This window comes from Lolium rigidum, chromosome 5, assembly GCF_022539505.1.
Source record: "Lolium rigidum isolate FL_2022 chromosome 5, APGP_CSIRO_Lrig_0.1, whole genome shotgun sequence".
In the NCBI taxonomy this organism is placed as follows: Eukaryota; Viridiplantae; Streptophyta; class Magnoliopsida; order Poales; family Poaceae; genus Lolium; species Lolium rigidum.
The window spans coordinates 29,684,645-29,705,199 of NC_061512.1; positions in this window are offsets into that span (position 1 = coordinate 29,684,645).

The window sequence follows — 20,555 nt, forward strand, 5'->3', positions numbered from 1 at the left end:
GCACGTTCGTTGGCCTCTGCAAGTTTCTCTGTCGAGATATAAAAAAAAAAGAGAAGAAAGATCAAAAATCGCGACAAGCAACAGGAGCAAAAAGTCAAGGAAAAACGGCAAGTATAAAAGTTGTTACCTTCGGCTCTGCTAGCATACTCACGGTACCCAATAAATTGGGACCCAATGCGGAGAAGCTCTTTGATCATGGGCTATTAAAGAAGAACGCAGGAAAAGAAGCACCGACATGAAAAAGAGAGTGAAGACGTAAAAAAAAGCAACATAGGGGAAACACAGATATCAACAAACTTACATCATCCAAGAGCAGAGTCGACGAACTGCCCAATTGAGGGGCAGGCTCAACAATCTTTTCAACCCTTGTCCTTTTTGGTGAAGGAGCAAGGGGGCTTCCTGGCGGAGTTGTGGTGACGACGTTTTGTTGAGGAGGCGAGGATTCTTCTCCTTCAACTAGCGTGTCCGAGGCAAGTACGGTATGTGACGTGCTTGTTCGAGGAGCCACGTCAACACTTGGTACTTCTTCCTCGTCATCACTGTTGGTTAAAAATCGACAGCTTAAAATCAAGACAAGATAAACATTTCGAGTACAGAAATAAGAAGAAAAGTAAAAAGGACTTACGAGCTGACGAAGGATCCAAGATAAGGATCATAAGCTGCCTTCTGACGTGAAGGATCAATTTCTTCGGCTTTGGAAGTGCCGGAATCTTCGACATCGTTCCTTTTCCTTTTGCCTCTTGGAGAGACAGCGGGAGGAGGAGATTGTGCCGATAAAGTATCTTCAGAATGACCCGCAGATTTTCGAGAATCCACGGGTTCGTTCACAAAAGATGGAGCTTCCTGATTATCATCCGTGACAATGGTCCTTTCTTCGACTTCTCCATCCTCAGGAAGAGGAGGAAGGGAAGCCATAGTAGGATGGTTCTGCAAGAAAATAGCGACAAAAGAAAATTAGCAAGATACCAATACAATGAGATGCAAGGAAAAGTTTAGAACAAGACAAAAACTCGAGAAGACAAAATACCTCGGGAAGAGAATTGGAAGCACTGTATGGTTCTACTCGACAAGAGGAGGGAATAGGATCCTTCTTGGCTAGTCGAGAAACTCTTCGAACCAATTTCTCCAAGTCCTTTACAGAAAGATCGTTGGAGATTCTGTTGGCGTCGTTTTCGCCAGAGTACGTCCAAAGGGGATTTTTGCGAGCCTGAAGAGGCTGCACTCTAATCCTAAGGAAGTAGGCAGTGATTTGAACACCAGATAGTTCTTTGCCTCGAGTATTTTGGAGCTGATGAATACGAGACATAAGAGCTTCTGTCGCCTTTTTCTCTTCTTCGGAAGCTTCAGCGTCCCGGAACGGCGGCGGCCGGATCTTGGCACTTCCGTCGAAAGGAATTATGTTGTGCTCCACAGAGTTGGCACTTTCTTCGTGAATGTAGAGCCATCTTTTGCGCCATCCTTGGACAGAATCAGGAAACTTGACGTCGAAATAATCGACATCAGTTCGGACATAGATAACAACGCCGCCTATGTTATAGGTGGCGTTGTGAGAGCCATTACGGCGGAGGCAGAAAATGCGTTTCCACAGAATCCAATTAGGAGGAATTCCGAGGAAGCATTCGCAAAGTGTGATAAAAATGGAAATGTGAAGGATGGAATTGGGGGTCAAATGGTGCAGTTGAATCCCATAAACGAAAAGAAGGCCGCGGAGGAAATCATGAATTGGGGCCGACAGGCCGCGGATAAGGTGATCAATGAAACTAACCCGATACTCCATTGGAGGGTTGGGGTAGCTCTCCTCGCTAGGAAAGCGGATGGCGTCTTCTTTCTTCATGAGGCCAAGCCTCTTCAGCGTATTGACATCCTGGTTGGAGATCTTGGATCTCTCCCACTCAAGATCTTCGGCGGCCATCTTGGATTCTGGCGTGCTGTGGCGAGTAAGTCGTGTGCGCGGTGGCATCAACGGCAATGGGCAAAGCAGTGATCGTGAGTGTGGAAGAACAGAGAGAGTTGGGCGCAGGGGAAGCTTTGCGAAGAGAAACAGATGTGCGGCGCAAGCGAGGGAGTGCACGGAGGTTGAAGAAAGGTTTATATAAGAATCGGGTGAAGCGATGAACCGTTGGATGAAGAAATCGTGTGGTGACAGCAAATCTTCTAGATAAAAGGGTAAAAAGGTATTTTTACTGAGATAGGCGTTACCGTACGTGCGCCAAAAAAAGCGGAGGACGTGTGTCCCCCACTTGCACGACGTGTCAACATGGTGGAAACAATGGACCCACAAGGCAGAAAAATCACGACTATCACCAAGAGATGAAGCAATTTGATTAAGGGAAGCATGTCGACAAGAAAAATAAAAGAAGATTGGCGACGGGAGGAATTATTAAATACTTCGGGAGCCTTTGATCAAATACAAGTTTTTGCCCAAACGCTCGGGGGCTACTTCGATAAAAAGTAAAATTTCGAGTATGGCAATATAGAAATTGCGGGAGCCTACAACCAAGCACAAGTCCTTGGCTGTAGCCTCGGGAGCGCTGTTCGCGCACCCGAGAGATAAAAAAAGAAGAGAGAGATCATATTGGGAAATAACGACAATATAGCGACAAGGTGGACTAAAATGTCGAGCCTACAACCAAGCACAAGTTCTTGGCTGTAGCCTCGGGGGCTACTCCCATCGGGAACGCTGTTCGCGTACCCGATGAAGTTCAAAAATAAAAGATAGAAAAGCAAGAGAGTATATTTCGAGTTATAATTAACTCTACATATACTCCCATCGGGAGAACAATATAAGTCAAAATTGACTCGATAAAATGTGCCATTCCAACAGCCGGAAAAGCACTCGACAATATATTCTCAGAACGCCAAAGTTGCGATCAATTTCTGAATGCCGCAAATTTGCGAAGGTAAGACCCCAGATCCGTTCTGCTGGGCGTGGCATCGCCAAAGACTGCGCTCGCTGCTTTTATCCGTATCAACGGATACGAAGAAAAATCCTAACGGACGCGTTAGGTACCCGATAAATTTGACTCGGGACTCGACGGAATGGTAAGACCTTAAGCGGCACCTGTCGACGTTTACACCAGTATTCCGAGATCATGTCCAGGGACGTGATCTTGAAGTAGGTTTTTGCGGATTGCCACCAGAGCAGTTAACTAGTACCTGATCCGTCAGATGAACTAGCCCCAACTACCATTATCCCTGTACAATATATAATTTTATATGAAGAAATATAAAAAGGTTAAAGCTTTTGAATAAAAATAAACAGTGGAGATTTTCCCTGATTCTACGATTCAAGCAAAATCTCGGGGGCTACTGACATAGGCATCCCAAATGGGCCTGCCGAAGATAGTACCCGGGGTTTACTGAAGGCCCATTACCCGAAGAATAAGAAGATTCGGGAGCCCAAGATATATCAAGGAAAGTCAAGAGTTGTAATAGGAAGTGTTATCTGTAATCTGGCGGGATGAGTTAGAAACCGTCCCGGACTCTGTAACTTGTATAGCACGAATCCCTCGGCTCCACCTCCTATATAAAGGGGGAGTCGAGGGACGAAGAAAGAATCGAATCATTGTCTACAAACCCTAGTTTTCATAATCGTCGAGTACTTTTCGGCTGAAACCTTCGAGATCTACTTGCCCTCTACTTCTAACTAAACCCTAGCCTACAATCCATAGGCATTGACAAGTTGATACATTGTCACCTATGGAAATATTATCATGCCATGCAGAGACAAGACAGAATGGAAGAAACTAAATGGAACTGTCATTCACCCACCACACTAACTGAAGAAAGTAGGGAGACCCACCAAGAGAAGAAGGAAGGCCCCATATGAGGTTGATCATGCCAGTGGGGGCAGGAAATTAACAAGGCATGGAACTATCATACATTGTGGCTACTGTCATGAACCAGACCATAACAGAAAGGGTTGCAAGTACCTGAAAGCTGGAATGCCCCCACCAAATGCAGCAAACAATGTAGAACAGCCTGTGCAAGATGAGGCACCAGAAGAACCTGTCATAACTCAGGTATGTATGTTGCTGCTTTTTCCTTCAACATTTTGTAGCTACTGTCATGAACCACTTCAATTTATAACCATATGTGTTGCTTGTTTTCTAGGAGAGTACAACTGCAACACAAGGAGATGGAGGAGCAGCTCAAGGAGACGTAGGACAAGCAAGTGGACATGGAGATGGAGGACAAGCAAGTGGACATGGAGATGGAGAACAAGCAAGTGGACATGGAGATGGAGGACAAGCTCCTACATATAACCATTCACTTCTGAATGAGCCAATGCAACAGAGGCAAGCACCAAGAGTTAGGGCTCCAATGCCACTACCAGAGTCTTCCTTCCTCACTGCAGCTCAAAGGCTTGTTAACTAGCCAGGTCCTAGTTCCTCCACAATAAGGCATGGTGAGCTTGCACAAAGGTTGAATGTGCAGAAGCAATCCAGAGCTCATGCTCTGGAGATAAAAAGGACTGAAATCCTAGAAGCAAGATATGAGGCACAACTGAATAGACAAGATGAAGCTGAGAAGAGAAAATTGGAGAATGAACAGAGAAAGGCAGTGGAGGCTGAGCAAAGGAGACAGGCACAAGCAGAGATGAGGCAAGCAAAAAAGGAAGAGCTAGCTATAAAGAGGAAAGCTGATGCAGAGACCAGGAAGATCATATCAGAGGTAAAGAGGGAGGTAGCTGCAAAGCACAAGAAGGAAGCTGAAGAGAAGAAGAAGAAAGAGTTAGAAGAGAAAAGGCTCCAAGCAAGTGAAAAGAAAGCACAGCTTGCAGAAGAGAAGAAGAAGCTAGAAGAGAAGAAGAGACAAGATGCAGCAGAGAAGAAAAAATTGGAAGATGAAGAGAAGAAGAAGAAGAAGAAGGAGGAAGCAGAGAAGAAGAAGAAAGAAGAAACATAGAAGAAGAAACAAGAAGCAGAGAAGAAGAAGAAAGAACTAGAAGAGAAGAAAATAAAGGAAGCTGAAGAAAGGAAGAACAAGAAAAGAGCTAGGTCACCTGTTCATCAGCTTCCATAGGGAAAAGTTAACATGTTTGATGAATTTAGATGAATGATGCACTTTCTAGACTTGTAATGATGCACCAAGAAGGTCCATGGAAAGTTATGTTTGCACTTTCTAGACTATAAGTGACCTGATATTTTGCAGTGACCTGATATGTGATCATGTGATCATGTTATGACCTCATATTTTGCACTTGCAGTGACCAGATATTTGCACTTCATATGTGATCATGTTATGACCAGATATTTGCACTTGCTATGTGATAATGTGACCATGTTATGTCTAGCACTTGATATGTGATATGTCATCATGTTTGTTATGTCCAGCTCTTGATTTGTGATCATTTTGTTATGTCTAGCACTTGTCGAGAACCTAGGTTAGCACTAGTCGACAAGTCTAGCGCTTGTCGAGAACCTAGGTTAGCACTAGTCGACAAGTCTAGCGCTTGTCGACAACCTAGCCTAACACTAGTCGAGAAGTCTAGCACTTGTAGAGAACCTAGCCTAACACTAGTCGACAAGTCTAGCACTTGTCGAGAACCTAGCCTAACACTAGTCGACAAATGTAACACTTGTGGAGAATCTAGGTTAGCACTAGTCGACAAGTCTACCACTTGTTGAGAACCTAGCCTAACACTACTCGACAAAAGCTCAAGTCTTGTGGAGAACCTAGCCTAACACTAATCGACAAAAGCTCAAGGCTTGTCGAGAACCTAGCCTAACACTAATCAACAAGTTTTAGACCATTTTCAGCCAATATCAGACCATCATAGCCAACATATCATCATATGAGACCATTTTAGCCTACAACTTTCAGACATTTTCAGATGATAACCACTTTGAGATGATAACCATTTTCAGACCATATAAGAGCTTTTCAGCCAAGATTTTGCAAACATTTTAGCCATATAAGACCATTTTAGCCAACATTTTGCAAAGCACCATATCAGACCATATAAGAGCTTTTCAGCCAATATTTTGGAAACACATACTCCAGTACATATCAGCGCATATATTGCAAACAAAGCTTCATTCACACACATATCATTACTTCCAGTACATAACAGAGCATATTTTCCAGTACATAGCATTACCTTGGTTCACACAAAATCAAAATGCAGTAATGATGCATTGTTGTTGCTACAGCATTGAACCACTACATCTACTACAGTCTCATACTAGGAGTCTACATACTACAAAGAGTGAACCACTGGTTTACAAATTACTTCTTCCAGATGATGAACACAGAGGCTACACCAATGAACAAGAGCATTGCCACTAAAATCTTCAGAAGCATAACTATCTGTCTGCCTAACAGAACCAGCTCAGAGACTGTACTCCCGTTGCCATCAAATGCACCATTGTTGTTGCTTGTTCCTGCAATGCATGCTCCAGCTTGACTGCCTCTTCCCCACTCTTCTGCTAGCTTCTTCTTCCCCAATGAAAGCTCCAGCTCTTCCCTCCTGTCCTCAGCCCACCCCAGCGCATCCACAACAGCATCGCCTTTCAGCACATTGTTATCGATCAAGTAGATGACATACTCACGCTCCCAATGCCAAAAATTGCATGTCGACTGCAAAGTGCAAACATACCAAATCGGGATTCAACCAAAATAAACACTAGATTAACCCCAAGTATAAGCCTATTCAAGCAAAAAAAGAGCACTTACAGAGTGGTACTTGCACTTGTAGAAGGTCCACCCGGGGTGCTCATCCGTGCCGGAGACGTACACCTTGGCCTGCCTCCCGCAGTTGGGGCAGGGGACCAGCGGAATGGCCGGTGCTGCCTTCCAACATCGACGCACACCCGACCTGGATGAGCTGCTTGCAGACAGCGACATGGCGCCGCGCCGGAGTTGGGGACGCGCTGCGCCGAAGTTGGGGACGATCAGGGCGGAGAGGACTTAGCAATTTGGGGAAGAACAGGGCGGAGGGGAATTTAGGGATTTGGGGGCGGAGGGGATTTATGTAGTGCTGCCGTTTTGCAAAACACACCTCGCCAGATGTTAACAAACTCCAGGGGTTCCCCTGTTAAAAAACCGCTCGGCTGAAATTTGTCTCAGTGACAGGTGGGCCCCAGTGTGCCACGCGTCGCCATACGTAGCGCCGGCGCCGGCGGTGATCGTACGTGACACAGCGGCACGATTTCACTGACCGTATTTCCAGTTTGTTTGAATACAATGGCTAAATCAAAATATACGGACAAGTTCCATGATTAACCATGTAATTTACTCCAACCTAAAACACAGCAATGCATTTTGTTCACCAACAACCTTTTTGCCAAAGATGTAGACCTAAATTGTGCACTTCTTACAGATGTGAGTTAAGACATAACTAGAGCGAGCGAGCGGCGAAATCCATGTCAATCGTAGTCCTAAACATGATTCTCCCAAAAAATCTGGAGCGTGCAAAAGTGGACGCTTAGTTCAAATCTAGGACGTTTCCACAAAAATCCGCAGGAGACCGCATGTGCGGCGAGGCGCCAAGGTTGACCAAGCCGCCGTGTCCAGAGCTTCAGGTTTTTTTTCGAAATGGGGATATGCCCCGGCTTCTGCATCATGATGTTGCACACGGCCTGTTATTAATAATAAGTTCAAAAACGGTATTGTTTACATCTCAAGCATCGCCAAGGATTGATACAAAAATCAACCAGCGAAAAAAACATGACATAAAAAGAGTACACATCAACAAAGCCTCCTAGTATGCCGCCAACCAGCCTGGCACAAGATATCCTGAGCGACCATCAGGAGCCGTGTGCATCCAGTAGCCATAGCATCCCGCTGTCCCTCCGGCGAAAGGAGCGACCAAAGCTGAACCCAATGTGCCACCATATGTATAACCTGCAAAAAGTGAAAATAAATTTTCCTGTTAAAGATAATATCAATTCTGACCCTTCATATAGACCAACATAAAGCGAAAACCCCAATTCGGATAAAAGCCTTAGATTGTCTATCTAATCCATTCAACCAATTACTAAACATATTAGTAATATTTGATGGAGGTGGAAGATCATAAGTGAAATTAACTGTACGCCAAAGAAGCTTAGCTAAAGGACACTCCAGAAAGAGATGTTGGATAGTCTCGTGATCTCCGCAGAAAACACATTTCGTACACCCATTCCAGTGTCGTTTGGCTAAATTATCTTTAGTTAATAAAACCTTGTTACTCAAGAACCACATGAAAATCTTTATCTTTAGGGGAACTTTAACCTTCCAGAGATACTTTCGCAAAAAAGGGGTATGGTTATTCATAAGATCTTCATACATAGACTTAACCGTAAAGACACCCGTGGATGTAAATTCCCAAACAAAGCGATCATTATCTTCACTCAAGTTTACCCTCATCAATTTTCGACATAAGTTTACCCATGACGTCCACTTATTACCACTCAACACTCTACGAAAAGTTATATTGAGTGGGGTTTAAGCTAACACATGGGCAAATGTTACATTCTTGTGATTTACAATGTTATATAAAGATGGATACTGATGTGATAAAGGAGTTTTTTCTAACCATATATCTTCCCAGAATCGGGTATTCATTCCATTTCCCACTTTGAAAAAACCTCTAGAAAAAAACTCCCCCTTAACCTCCATCAACCCCTTCCAAAAAAGAGAATCGGTAGGCTTAGCCTGCACATCAGATAAAATCTTATGTCTTAAGTATTTATTATGTAGCAACTCTTGCCACACCCCTTCTTCATTAAGAAGTTTAAAGAGCCATTTACTCAGTAGACATTTGTTTTTAATCTCAAGAACCTCAATAGCTAAACCCCCTTGATCCTTAGGTCGGCACACAATATTCCATTTTGTAAGTCGATATTTTCTTTTATTCTCATCAGACTGCCAAAAGAACCTAGATCTATAGAAGTCCAGACGTTTTCTTACCCCAACGGGTATTTGAAGGAAGGACAACATAAACATAGGTAGACTAGTTAACACTGAATTGATAAGGACTAACAATCACCATAGGATAGTAATTTCCCTTTCCAGCATTCCAATTTACTTTCAAATCGGGTCTCTACCGGATACCAATCAGAATTCCTGAGTTTTCTGTAATGGATAGGAATACTCAAATACCTAAAGGGGAGTGAGCCAACATCACATCTAAAGATCTGCTTGTACTGATCCTCCTCCTCCTTAGCCTTTCCAAAACAAAAATCTCACTTTTATGGAAATTAATCTTAAGTCCAGAGCTTCAGGTGGATGTTGAATGCATGAAGCAGCTGCCAGTGAAAGCATCGGCTTGGCCATGAGTAGCGCTGCAGTGGCGAGGGTTTCTCGACAACAATGCCAACGACTAGAAGAGAATCCCCAGTCAACACTATGTACGTACACACGAGATCTAAAAATATCCATCAAGGTTTCATAATTTATATCCACTATTCCAATTTGCTCTACCTGAATACGTTTGTAAACCATAGATCGCTGAAGATGCCCTGGATGATGTTGAATGCCTAGCTGACAGGGTGTACCGGCTACATGATCGTGAACACAGCTATCATGCATGTTGGCTAGTTAAAGCGCGACTACTGGTGGCTGTACCAATGCGTAACTATTGATCCGAGGTACCACTAGTAGAAAAAGAGGCTTCCATACGCCCCCTTTAGTACCCAAAATATTCGAACCGCGACTAAAGGGGTCTTTAGTCGCGGTTCGGGAGGAGAACCGTGACCGAAGGTCTGGGCCCAGCGGGCTCGGTCGACAGCTGGTGGACGGGAGGGGCTTTAGTCGCGGTTGGCCAGGTCCTCAGGCCTGGCCCGAAGGCCTTTAGTGGCGGTTGGCCAGGCCAACCGGGACTAAAGGCCCATCCCTATAAATGCGGTTCAGCACACTTCACATAGCCATTTGGTGCCACTTCTATTCACAAGGGGTGGTGGGTTTGCTTTTGGTTCCTCTTATGCACACAAGGTGTTCGATGAAATGCCCGAGAGCATGAAACAAACATGATATGAAGTGTCCGAGCCACACTTGAGCTTTCTCATTTATTTTTCCTCCTCGATCGCGAGTCATTGATAAAATTAATATGCATGTGTGTAGTTCATTGTTTAATTTCTATTATTTCGAGCTAGTTAGTTTAACAAATGCATGATAGTTAATTATATAATTTATATAATAATAATGGAGATGAATCGGCAATGGATGTACAGTAACCGACTCTCCAGCGAGTTCATTACGGGTTTGAAAGATTTCCTCGTAGTGGCTAATGCGAACAAGCAGAGGGGTTTTGTTATCTGTCCATGTGTTGGTTGTAAGAATCAGAAGGGTTACTCTTCCTCAAGAGACGTTCACGTGCACCTGCTTCGGCACAGTTTCATGCCAAGCTATAATTGTTGGACCCAGCATGGAGAAAGAGGGGTTAGAATGGAAGAAGATGAAGAAGGGGATGATATCGATGACAACTATCATGTTTATTTCAGTGATACTTTCATGGAGGATACTGAAGGAGGGGAAGGTGAAGGGGAAGGTGAAGAATAAGCACGTGATGAGCCCGTTGATGATCTTGGTCGGACCATTGCTGATGCACGGAGAGGCTGTGAAACTGAAAAGGAGAGGGAGAATTTGGATCGCATGTTAGAGGATCACAAAAAGTCGCTGTACCCAGGATGCGATAATGCTCTGAAAATGCTGGGCTGCACACTGGATTTGCTGAAATGGAAGGCACAGGAAGGTCTATCTGACTCAGGATTTGAAAAGTTGCTGAAAATGATGAAGAATATGTTTCCAAAGAATAACGAGTTGCCCACCAGTACGTACGAAGCAAAGAAGGTTGTCTGCCCTCTAGGTTTAGAGGTTCTGAAGATACATGCATGCATTAACGACTGCATCCTCTACCGCGGTGAATACGAGAATTTGAATGAATGCCCGGTATGCACTGCATTGCGTTATAAGATCAGAGGAGATGACCCTGGTGACGATGTTGAGGGCGAGAAACCCAGGAAGAGGGTTCCCGCCAAGGTGATGTGGTATGCTCCTATAATACCACGGTTGAAACGTCTGTTCAGGAACAAAGAGCATGCCAAGTTGTTGCGATGGCACAAAGAGGACCGTAAGTCGGACGAGGAGTTGAGACACCCCGCTGATGGAACACAATGGAGAAAGATCGACAGAGAGTTCAAAGATTTTGCAGCTGACGCAAGGAACATAAGATTTGGTCTAAGTACGGATGGCATGAATCCTTTTGGCGAGCAGAGCTCCAGCCATAGCACCTTGCCCGTGACTCTATGCATCTACAACCTTCCTCCTTGGTTGTGCATGAAGCGGAAGTTCATTATGATGCCAGTGCTCATCCAATGTCCAAAGCAACCCGGCAACGACATCGATGTGTACCTAAGGCCATTAGTTGATGAACTTTTACAGTTGTGGGGCAGACCTGGTGTACGTGTGTGGGATGAGCACAAAGAAGAGGAATTTGACCTACGAGCGTTGCTTTTCGTAACCATCAACGATTGGCCTGCTCTTAGTAACCTTTCAGGACAGACAAATAAGGGATACAATGCATGCACGCACTGCTTACATGAGACTAAAAGTATATATTTGGGTAATTGTAAGAAGAACGTGTACCTGGGGCATCGTCGATTTCTTCCCCGGAATCATAACGTAAGAAAGAAAGGCAAGCATTTCAACGGCAAGGCAGATCACCGGCCGAAGCCTGCGGAACATACTGGTGCTGAGGTATTTGATATGGTCAAGGATTTGAAAGTCATCTTTGGAAAGGGTCCTGGCGGACAATCAGTTCCGCAGGGAGTTGACGGGCACGCACCCATGTGGAAGAAGAAATCTATATTTTGGGAGCTAGAATATTGGAAAGTCCTAGATGTCCGCTCCGCAATCGACGTGATGCATGTTACGAAGAATATTTGCGTGAACCTGCTAAGCTTCTTGGGCGTGTATGGGAAGACAAATGATACAAAGGAAGCACGGCAGGACCGAGCAACGTTTGAAAGACCCGGATGACCGGCATCCGGAATGGTTTCAAGGTCGTGCCGGCTACGCTCTTACCAAAGAAGAGAAGGTCATCTTTTTTGAATGCCTGAGCAGTATGAAGGTCCCGTCTGGCTTCTCATCGAATATAAAGGGAATAATAAATATGGCGGACAAAAAGTTCCAACACCTGAAGTCTCACGAATGCCACGTGATTATGACGCAATTGCTTCCGATTGCTTTGAGGGGGCACCTACCGGAAAATGTTCGAGCAGCCATTGTGAAGCTATGTGCATTCCTCAATGCAATCTCTCAGAAGGTAATCAATCCAGAAGATCTACCACCACTACTAGAAAAAGGCTTATAGCCGCACTTGTTACCACCGGCGGGAAGGATTTGTGGTCGCCAGGGGTAAGTTACCGCCGGCGGGCTTGTTTCTGGTCGCCGGGGATAGGGGCCTTACCGCCGGCGAGTTGGTACTCGAAACGCCGGGGATAAGCGCCCGGATGGGCACCCGGATGAGCCTCGCTTTACCGCTGGCGGTTTGGGCCCGAAACCGCCGGGGGTAAGTTTACTATCGCCGGCGAATACGATTTACAACCGCCGGAGATAAAATGGGCTGGATGGGCCAACCGGGCTAAAAATTACCGCCGGCGCTTCCAGTCTAATTCGTCGGGGGTATTTCCCCCACCACCCACGAGGCCTGGACCCAGCCACCTACCACAAGACAAGCCCCAGCCACGCCCCTCAACCACTTCCTTCTTCCCCTTCCTCACGAAAGAACAGCGGAGAGAACCACCGCGCTCCATCGCTTCAGAACCCTCGTCGCGCCGCCGTTTTCGACCTTCGCTAGCCAAGCTGAGACCAACGGAAGACGCGCCTCTCTGTCCTCTTTCTCTGGGTGCAAGGAATCGCTCCAGGAGCCCGCCAATCGACGTCACTGTCACCGTTTCCTCGCTCCGGCCTCCGCGTTCCGGCGATTATTCTGGCGCCGTCCATCCTGCTCTGGCTTCCCCGACCCCTCAGCGTCGCTCCTGGTGAGTCCCTCTTCTGCCTGGACCCTTCCTCATCTCTTTCCCCCTCTCTCTGTGTGTCGTACCGACGGTGACCGCTGTCTGCCTGCAGGTCCCGTCGCCGGTCGCCCTCCCGTGCTCCCCCTTTTCAAGGCGCCGCCTCGGTCCCTCCCTCCGGCTCTTCCCCATCCTCCACGCTGTGGTCTTCCTCGCCGCGCCCCTCCGTCGATGGCACACCGGAGCTGCTGCAGCTGGGCGTCTGGACAGTGACGAGGACGCGATGGCTTTTTCTTTTTTTCTTTTAGGGTGTTAGGTGCAAAATTCTTGATCTGTGCCCTGCACGTGGTGGCCTGCCCTAGTCAGGGAGGACCAACGTACCTTTTTTTTTGTTTTCTTGCGAGACATACCCCCGGCGCACTAGCGATCATGAAAGCGCCGGCGGTAAGTATTACCCCCGGCGGATTGGATGGGGGCGCCGGTGGTAAGCTCGGTTACCCCCGGCGGTTTCGGAGGCGCCGGCGGTAGGCCATTACCACCGGTGAGGTGATCGCCGGCGAATACGAAAGCGCCGGCGGTAAGCCTTTTCAGGTCGCCGGCGGTAAGCTTTTTCCTAGTAGTGCACGGTTACAGAATGATGTGGTCCAATGTCTTGTCAGTTTCGAGTTGGTGTTCCCACCATCCTTCTTCAATATTATGACGCACCTCCTGGTTCACCTAGTCAAAGAGATTTCCATTCTCGGTCCTGTATTTTTACACAATATGTTCCCCTTTGAGAGGTTCATGGGAGTATTAAAGAAATATGTTCGTAACCGTGCTAGGCCAGAAGGAAGCATCGCCAAGGGCTATGGAAATGAGGAGGTAATTGAGTTTTGCGTTGACTATGTTCCTGACCTTAAGCCGATTGGTCTTCCTCAATCGCGGCACGAGGGGAGACTAATTGGAAAAGGCACGATCGGAAGGAGATCAACGATATGTATGGACGGCCATTCTATGACTGAAGTACACCACACAGTTCTGCAAAATTCCGGCTTGGTGGCTCCGTACTTCGAGGAACACAAGAATATTTTACGCTCGGACAACCCGGGGAAGCCTGAATCATGGATTAGAAAGGCCCACATGGAGACTTTCGGCGGTTGGTTGTGAAAACATTTAATGAATGACAATGATGTTGGAGATCAGCTGTACATGTTGGCCAAGACACCATCTTCGACTATAACGACTTTCCAAGGGGACGAGATAAATGGGAATACATTTTACACGATCGCCCAAGATAAAAAGAGCACCAACCAAAACAGTGGTTTCCGTTTTGATGCAGCAACCGAGAATGGGCAAAAGGTCACATATTATGGTTACATAGAGGAGATATGGGAACTTGACTATGGACCCTCCTTCAAGGTCCCTTTGTTCCGGTGCAAATGGTTCAAGCTAACAGGAGGTGGGGTAAAGGTGGACGAGCAATACGGAATGACAATGGTGGATTTCAACAATCTTGGTTACCTTGACGAACCATTCGTCCTAGCCAAAGATGTCGCTCAGGTTTTCTATGTGAAGGACATGAGTAGCAAACCGAGAAAAGGAAAGATAAGAAAACGAGTACATCATGTGATGATCCAAAGCGCCACATAGTTCTTTCAGGGAAAAGAAACATCGTGGGAGTGGAGGACAAGACAGACATGTCAGAAGATTATAATATGTTTGGGGAAATTCCGCCCTTCAAAGTGAACACTGATCCAAGCACTCGGTTAAATGATGAGGATGCTCCATGGATACGGCACAATCGTAAGCAAGGGACACAAGGGAAGAAATGATGTGTAATAATTTATTGTACCAAACTTTGTTGGAATGGATCATGTGAATTATATTATATGTGATGTGTTTGGTCTCCATTTTCGAATGATTCGATTGATTCGAGATACCACTGATGATACATGAAATTTGAACTACAGCCAATGATGTGAAGGACATGCCTAGGCTTAGGAGTACATCTTGGAATATTGGAGTGATTTAGTCATACTCCTGCCTAGGCCTATAATATGCATACTCGTAGTCTTCGTAGTCTCCGCTGTTGTACTGGTAGTCGTCGCCTTCTAAGTTGCCATCGTCGTCGTCGCTGCCGTCGCTGTCGTCGTCGCTGTCGTCGGGCGGCGCTCGTGGCTCGAACCTCGACTGGTACTGAGGGTACCACAGGCGGGGGATATCGCCGACCGTGATGTAGTCCATGACGCTCTGTAGAGTACGGCCGCCCCACCATAGCCGACGGTCGGCCTCGTGGAAGTTCCCAGGAGGCAGACCGTCCTCCTCATTCCTGGCGAGCGCCCTCTCACGCCGATTGATGAAGAAGGCGTCCCAAGTCTGCTGGTTGTCGGGATGCCAGCGGGGATTCATCCGCTGCTCCGGCGTGAGGTCGAGGTAGTATTGGTTCGTGATGGCCGCCCGGCGCGCAGTACCCTGAGGGACGGGAGGGACCGGCACGCCTCCGGTGCTTAGGCTCCAGCCGGCGGGGACGCGGTAGCCCGGTGGACAAGGGTAGTTCGAGGCGCAAAGCTCCTCCACCTGCTGGTAGGTTAGAGTGGGTACGGTGGAAGCCATGAGAGAGTGATGAGAGACTGTAGAGATGTGATAATGATGGCCAAGCCGGGCTACATATATAGAGTGAGAAATGGCGGGAAAAAATGTGGGCGGGAAGACAGGAGGCGGGAAGACAGTGGCGGGAAGAAATGTGGGCGGGAAGACAGGAGGCGGGAAGACAGAGGCGGGAAGTAATGGCGGGAAAAAGAGGAATCCAGAGCTGGTCATCTAACCTTTAGTCCCGGCTGGTGGGTGCAACCGGGACTAAAGGTGGTTTTTGTGTCATCTAACAAAACTGTCGGTGGAAAAAAATGGTGGGAAGCGGGGGGCGGGAAGACAGGAGGCGGGAAGAAAGATGCGGGAAGAAATTGATTTTTCTGAATTTTTTGATATATTATTTGTATTTTTCAGATTTTGAAATGAATTAGTTTTATTTTTCTGAATTTTTTGATATATTATTAGTATTTTTAAGATTTTGAAATAAATTAGTTTATTTTTCTGAATTTTTTGATATATTATTTGTATTTTTTAGATTTTGAAATGAATTAGTTTTATTTTTCTGAATTTTTCATATATTATTTGTATTTTTCAGATTTTGAAATGAATTAGTTTTATTTTTCTGAATTTTTTGATATATTATTTGTATTTTTAAGATTTTGAAATGAATTAGTTTTATTTTTCTGAATTTTTTGATATATTATTTGTATTTTTCAGATTTTGAAATGAATTAGTTTTATTTATCTAAATTTTTGATATATTATTTGTATTTTTCAGATTTTGAAATGAATTAGTTTTATTTTTCTGAATTTTTTGATATATTATTTGTATTTTTAAGATTTTGAAATGAATTAGTTTTATTTTTCTGAACTTTTTGATATATTATTTGTATTTTTTAGATTTTGAAATAAAAAGTATTTGGAAAAACACCTTCGCCAACCGCGACTAAAGGGTCTTTCCGCGGGAACCAAAATTCCGGCGAAAAAACCCTTTAGTCGCGGTTGGTCTGGCCAACCACGACTAAAGGTACCCCTTTAGACCAACCGCGACTAAAGGGGTACCTTTAGTCGCGGTTGACGAGACCAACAGCGACTAAAGGTCGCCGCTATAAAAGCTTCGCCCGGTTTCTCTTCTCTCTTCATCTTCACTTCATCTCTCCTCCTCGAAGACGCCGCGCACTTCTCCATTTCCTCGAAGACGAAGACGACGCCCCGGACACCGTCAGGCTGCCCAGACGCGCCCTTGCCGACCGCCGCCCGCCGCCCTCGCTGTTTGTGTTATCTCGACGTACGTCGCCGCCGTCGGCCCGCCCGCCGACATTTCGCTGTCGCCGCCGTCGGCCGTCGCCGCCGCATTCTCTGTAGGCGCCGCCCGCGTGTTGCCCCGCGCGCGCGTTTTGGCGCAGGTGCCGGCTGCGTGGCCAAGAACAGAGAGGCTAGAGAGAAAGGAGGGAGATCAGGGGGCGCGCGCCCGGCCGGAACAGGGAGAGAAAGAGGAAGGAGAAGGAGGACTTTTTGTTTGTTTGTTTTTTGTTTTTTTAGTTTTTTTAGAGAGAAATCACCGCCACCCCCAGCGCCGGCCACCCAGCACAGCTAGCCACCGATCCCGCGCCGCCCTCCTCGCCGCCCCTCTCGATCCCAAAAAAAACACCGCGCGCATACGGAGGGGCGGCGAGGGCGCGCGGCGCACAAAGTAGCCGCGCGCCCCCTCGCCGCCCCTCCGTATACGCGCGGTGTTTTTTTTGGGATCGAGAGGGGCGGCGAGGAGGGCGGCGCGGGGTCGGTGTTGTGCGGAGAGAGAGAGAAACCGCCGCAACTAAAGGTCACGTGTATAAAAGCTCGCGACGTCTCCTTCTCTTCTTCCTGTGTGCCTTTATGATCTTCGTCTTCTGCTCGTTAACATTCTAATGCGCCGCCCCGCGTTGTCCAGGACCCTCTGTAATCGCCGCCATCGTCGATCGTCCGGGGACGCCTGCGGAGAAGAACTCGTCGCGAGGAGTGGTTGCGCTGCTAGCTAGGGCGGGAGAAGACGCCGAGCTGCCCCTGGACAGCGCCAGCACCCCGCCGCCGCCCTCTCTCTTTTGCTCGCAGCAGAGCAGGTAATACGTGCCGCCCTCGCCGCCATTGATCAGTTCTTTTACTTAATTAGTTTTTACTACATGCATGTTTTCAGGAGTGACATATGGCGGACGATAGAGCCGACCCGATTATGGAAAACTATAATCCGGAAGCTGAAGCACATATAACCACCATCATAAACGGCGATATTCCTTATGTGCCGGAAGAAGATGAAGAAGAGGATGTCTCTTCTTATCTAAACCTTGACGGTGAAGGTGAAGGTCGACATGGTGATGTTGAAGGAACGGACATTGTCGATGGAGGTCAACCGTCGACAAACGACGATCTCGAATTGCAAGTAGCAACCACCTCCGGCGAGGTATATATATATACATTGAGCCTCTGGTGATACAAATTTACTGATTTGAATAAATATGTATTAACTCGACTCTCTTTCTTTTTGTAGCCCTCGGCCGGATCATCGAAAAAATCGAGTACAAATAAGCCGCGTGGCAAAACCAAGACGATGAGACAAGGAGAAACATATACCATCGATGTTGTCAATGAACACGGCAGGCCGATGGAGCCCAAAAAGCACTATACCAAGTTTATCAACCAATGCGGAGTCGTTGTTAGAGACAACGTCCCGATCACCATCCAGGAATGGAATGAGCCAAAGAAGGCACGTGTGGGTTTCAGTTTTGTCGACAAGAGAATGGAAAAGGATTGCTGGAGAAAGCTTATGGAACATTTCATTCTACCTCCAGAATTCAACAAATACGATGAAGAGGGTAACGAGGTTCCGGGTGGACGTGAGAGGAGGAGGAGGCTAGTCAAAGAGTTTGCTCTTCAGAAGATGGCCGAAGCATTCCGGAACTTCAAGAAAAATTTAGCGCGTGACTATGTCGCGCAGAAGAAGACTCCGGATTTCAATGGACAGTATGAGAAGCTGAAAGATGATTGGCCCGAATTTGTGAGGCAAAAGCAATCGGAGCATTTCAAGGCCATATCGGAAAAAAATAAGGCAAATGCGGCTAAGAAAATGTACAGTCATATTATGGGGCCAGGAGGATACCGCCTTTCGGAGCCTAAGTGGGAGAAGATGGAGAACGACCTGAGGGAGCGAGGAATCCCTCTAGGTACAGAGGGATGGGACCCAAGGGCCAAAAGCTGGTGGTAAGGGCATGGGGGATCGCTAGACCCGGAGACAGGGATGTGTGTTCACCGGAAGAAAGCGTTTAAACCCACCCAAGCCCTTATTGACGCAATGACCCAAGCTCAAGAGGGGAAGATCAGGTTCAACAGAGAGAACGACGCGCTGACATTTGCCCTCGGGAATCGTGAACACCCAGGACGTGTACGAGGCAAAGGCGCCATTCCGTGGAAAGTAGGGTGTTCCCAGGACAATGACCCGTACAGTTACAGAAGCCGTAAGAGAAAGACGGATCGGGATGCAGATCTTCTGGGGCAGTTGGCATCGGAACTCTATGAGGTGAAGCAGATTGTGAATGAACTAGTAAAAGAAAGATCATCGGCAGGGCCGCATGAAGATCATGCAGCGGATGTACAAAGCCAGCAGCGGAGAAGCAGCGTGGCTTCCACGGAGGCCCCGGCTGGTGCTAATGCACCCTTGCTGGCACCGGCTGGTGCTAATGCACCGACGATCGATATTACTGCACCAAAGCCACGCTACCCCGTGGACGATGTAAAGGAGATGAAAGAATGTGAGCTGCATTATCCAATGGGGAACATTTCCATGAAGGTAGTGATCGGGTCCGCTTTACCTTGTACACCTGGAGCACTCCACCACAACAACCCCATTGCAGATGGCTATGCTCGTGTCACGGTGGAAGACATAGTCCAAGGGTGCGAGGACCTGAAGATTGACTATCCTACACCCGAAGGGGGTGTGAAACTTCGAGATGTCAAGCGCCAGTTCGTTCTATGGAAAAAGAAGTACATCAAGTTTCCAGGCAAGGCGCCAAGGCCAACAAGTCCACCCCCCTCCGGTGGTGGTGGTGGTGGTGGTTCACCCCACTCCGGTGGTGGTGGTGGTGGTGCTGGTTCACCTACACCTCCTTCACGTCAGCCGACGCCGCCCCCCAATCCACCTCCGGCGGGTAAGAAGCCGCCGTCCCCCAGTCCGCCTCCGGAGAAGAAGCAGAAGAAGGCCGACAGCAAGTCAACCCCCTCCTGGACTATTAACCTGGAGCCTTATGTACCTAAGACCACAAAGGTACCAATGCCATCACTGGAGCCTCTCCTCCCGAGACCTTGGGAACTTAGTGTCGAGGAAACCAACGTGGAAACGGCTGCTCACCATGAGAAATCGAAGGCGGATATGAAGGCGAAAAAAGTGCCTGAGCCCAAGCCGGTATTTACTGAGCATCAAAAGAAGTGGGCTAAGGATTTTTTAACGACACCGTCCCAAGTCGAGCGGAATCTGCCAGACGACTATGGACGTGAATTTTGTATGCAAGAAGCAATATTGGAAGAAGCGGAGAAGGAGAAGAAAGCCTTGGCGGAGAAGAAGAAGAAAGCCTTGGAGGAGAAGAAAGAAGAAAGTAAAAAATACGGGAAACAAGTTGCCCAGCTCGGGGAATAGAAAAAACAATCGATCCCCCCGCTAATAGTGGAAGCCAGTACTTCCCTTACGGCGTCCTTCAGAGCCGATATGGATAAGGACATGGAACTAATAGACCCCGCTATCCTAGAAGCTGCTACAGCACAGGGAATGACTGTAACGGCGGCCAAAGAAAGAGCGGCCGAGTTCGGTATGACTCTTCGTGCATTGTTAGGCCTTGAGGATGCGCCAATGAGTGAGGTAGCATTTACATATGTGCCGAATGGGCCTCTAGTCGAGCCTGCGCAGGAAGAGAGTCTACCACCACAAATGTGAAATCTGCTACGTTGGTACAAGGATTTCATAAAAAATAAGGCCGGCAAAGTATATATTTATGCGGAAGTTAGACAGGAGCATCACTTCAAA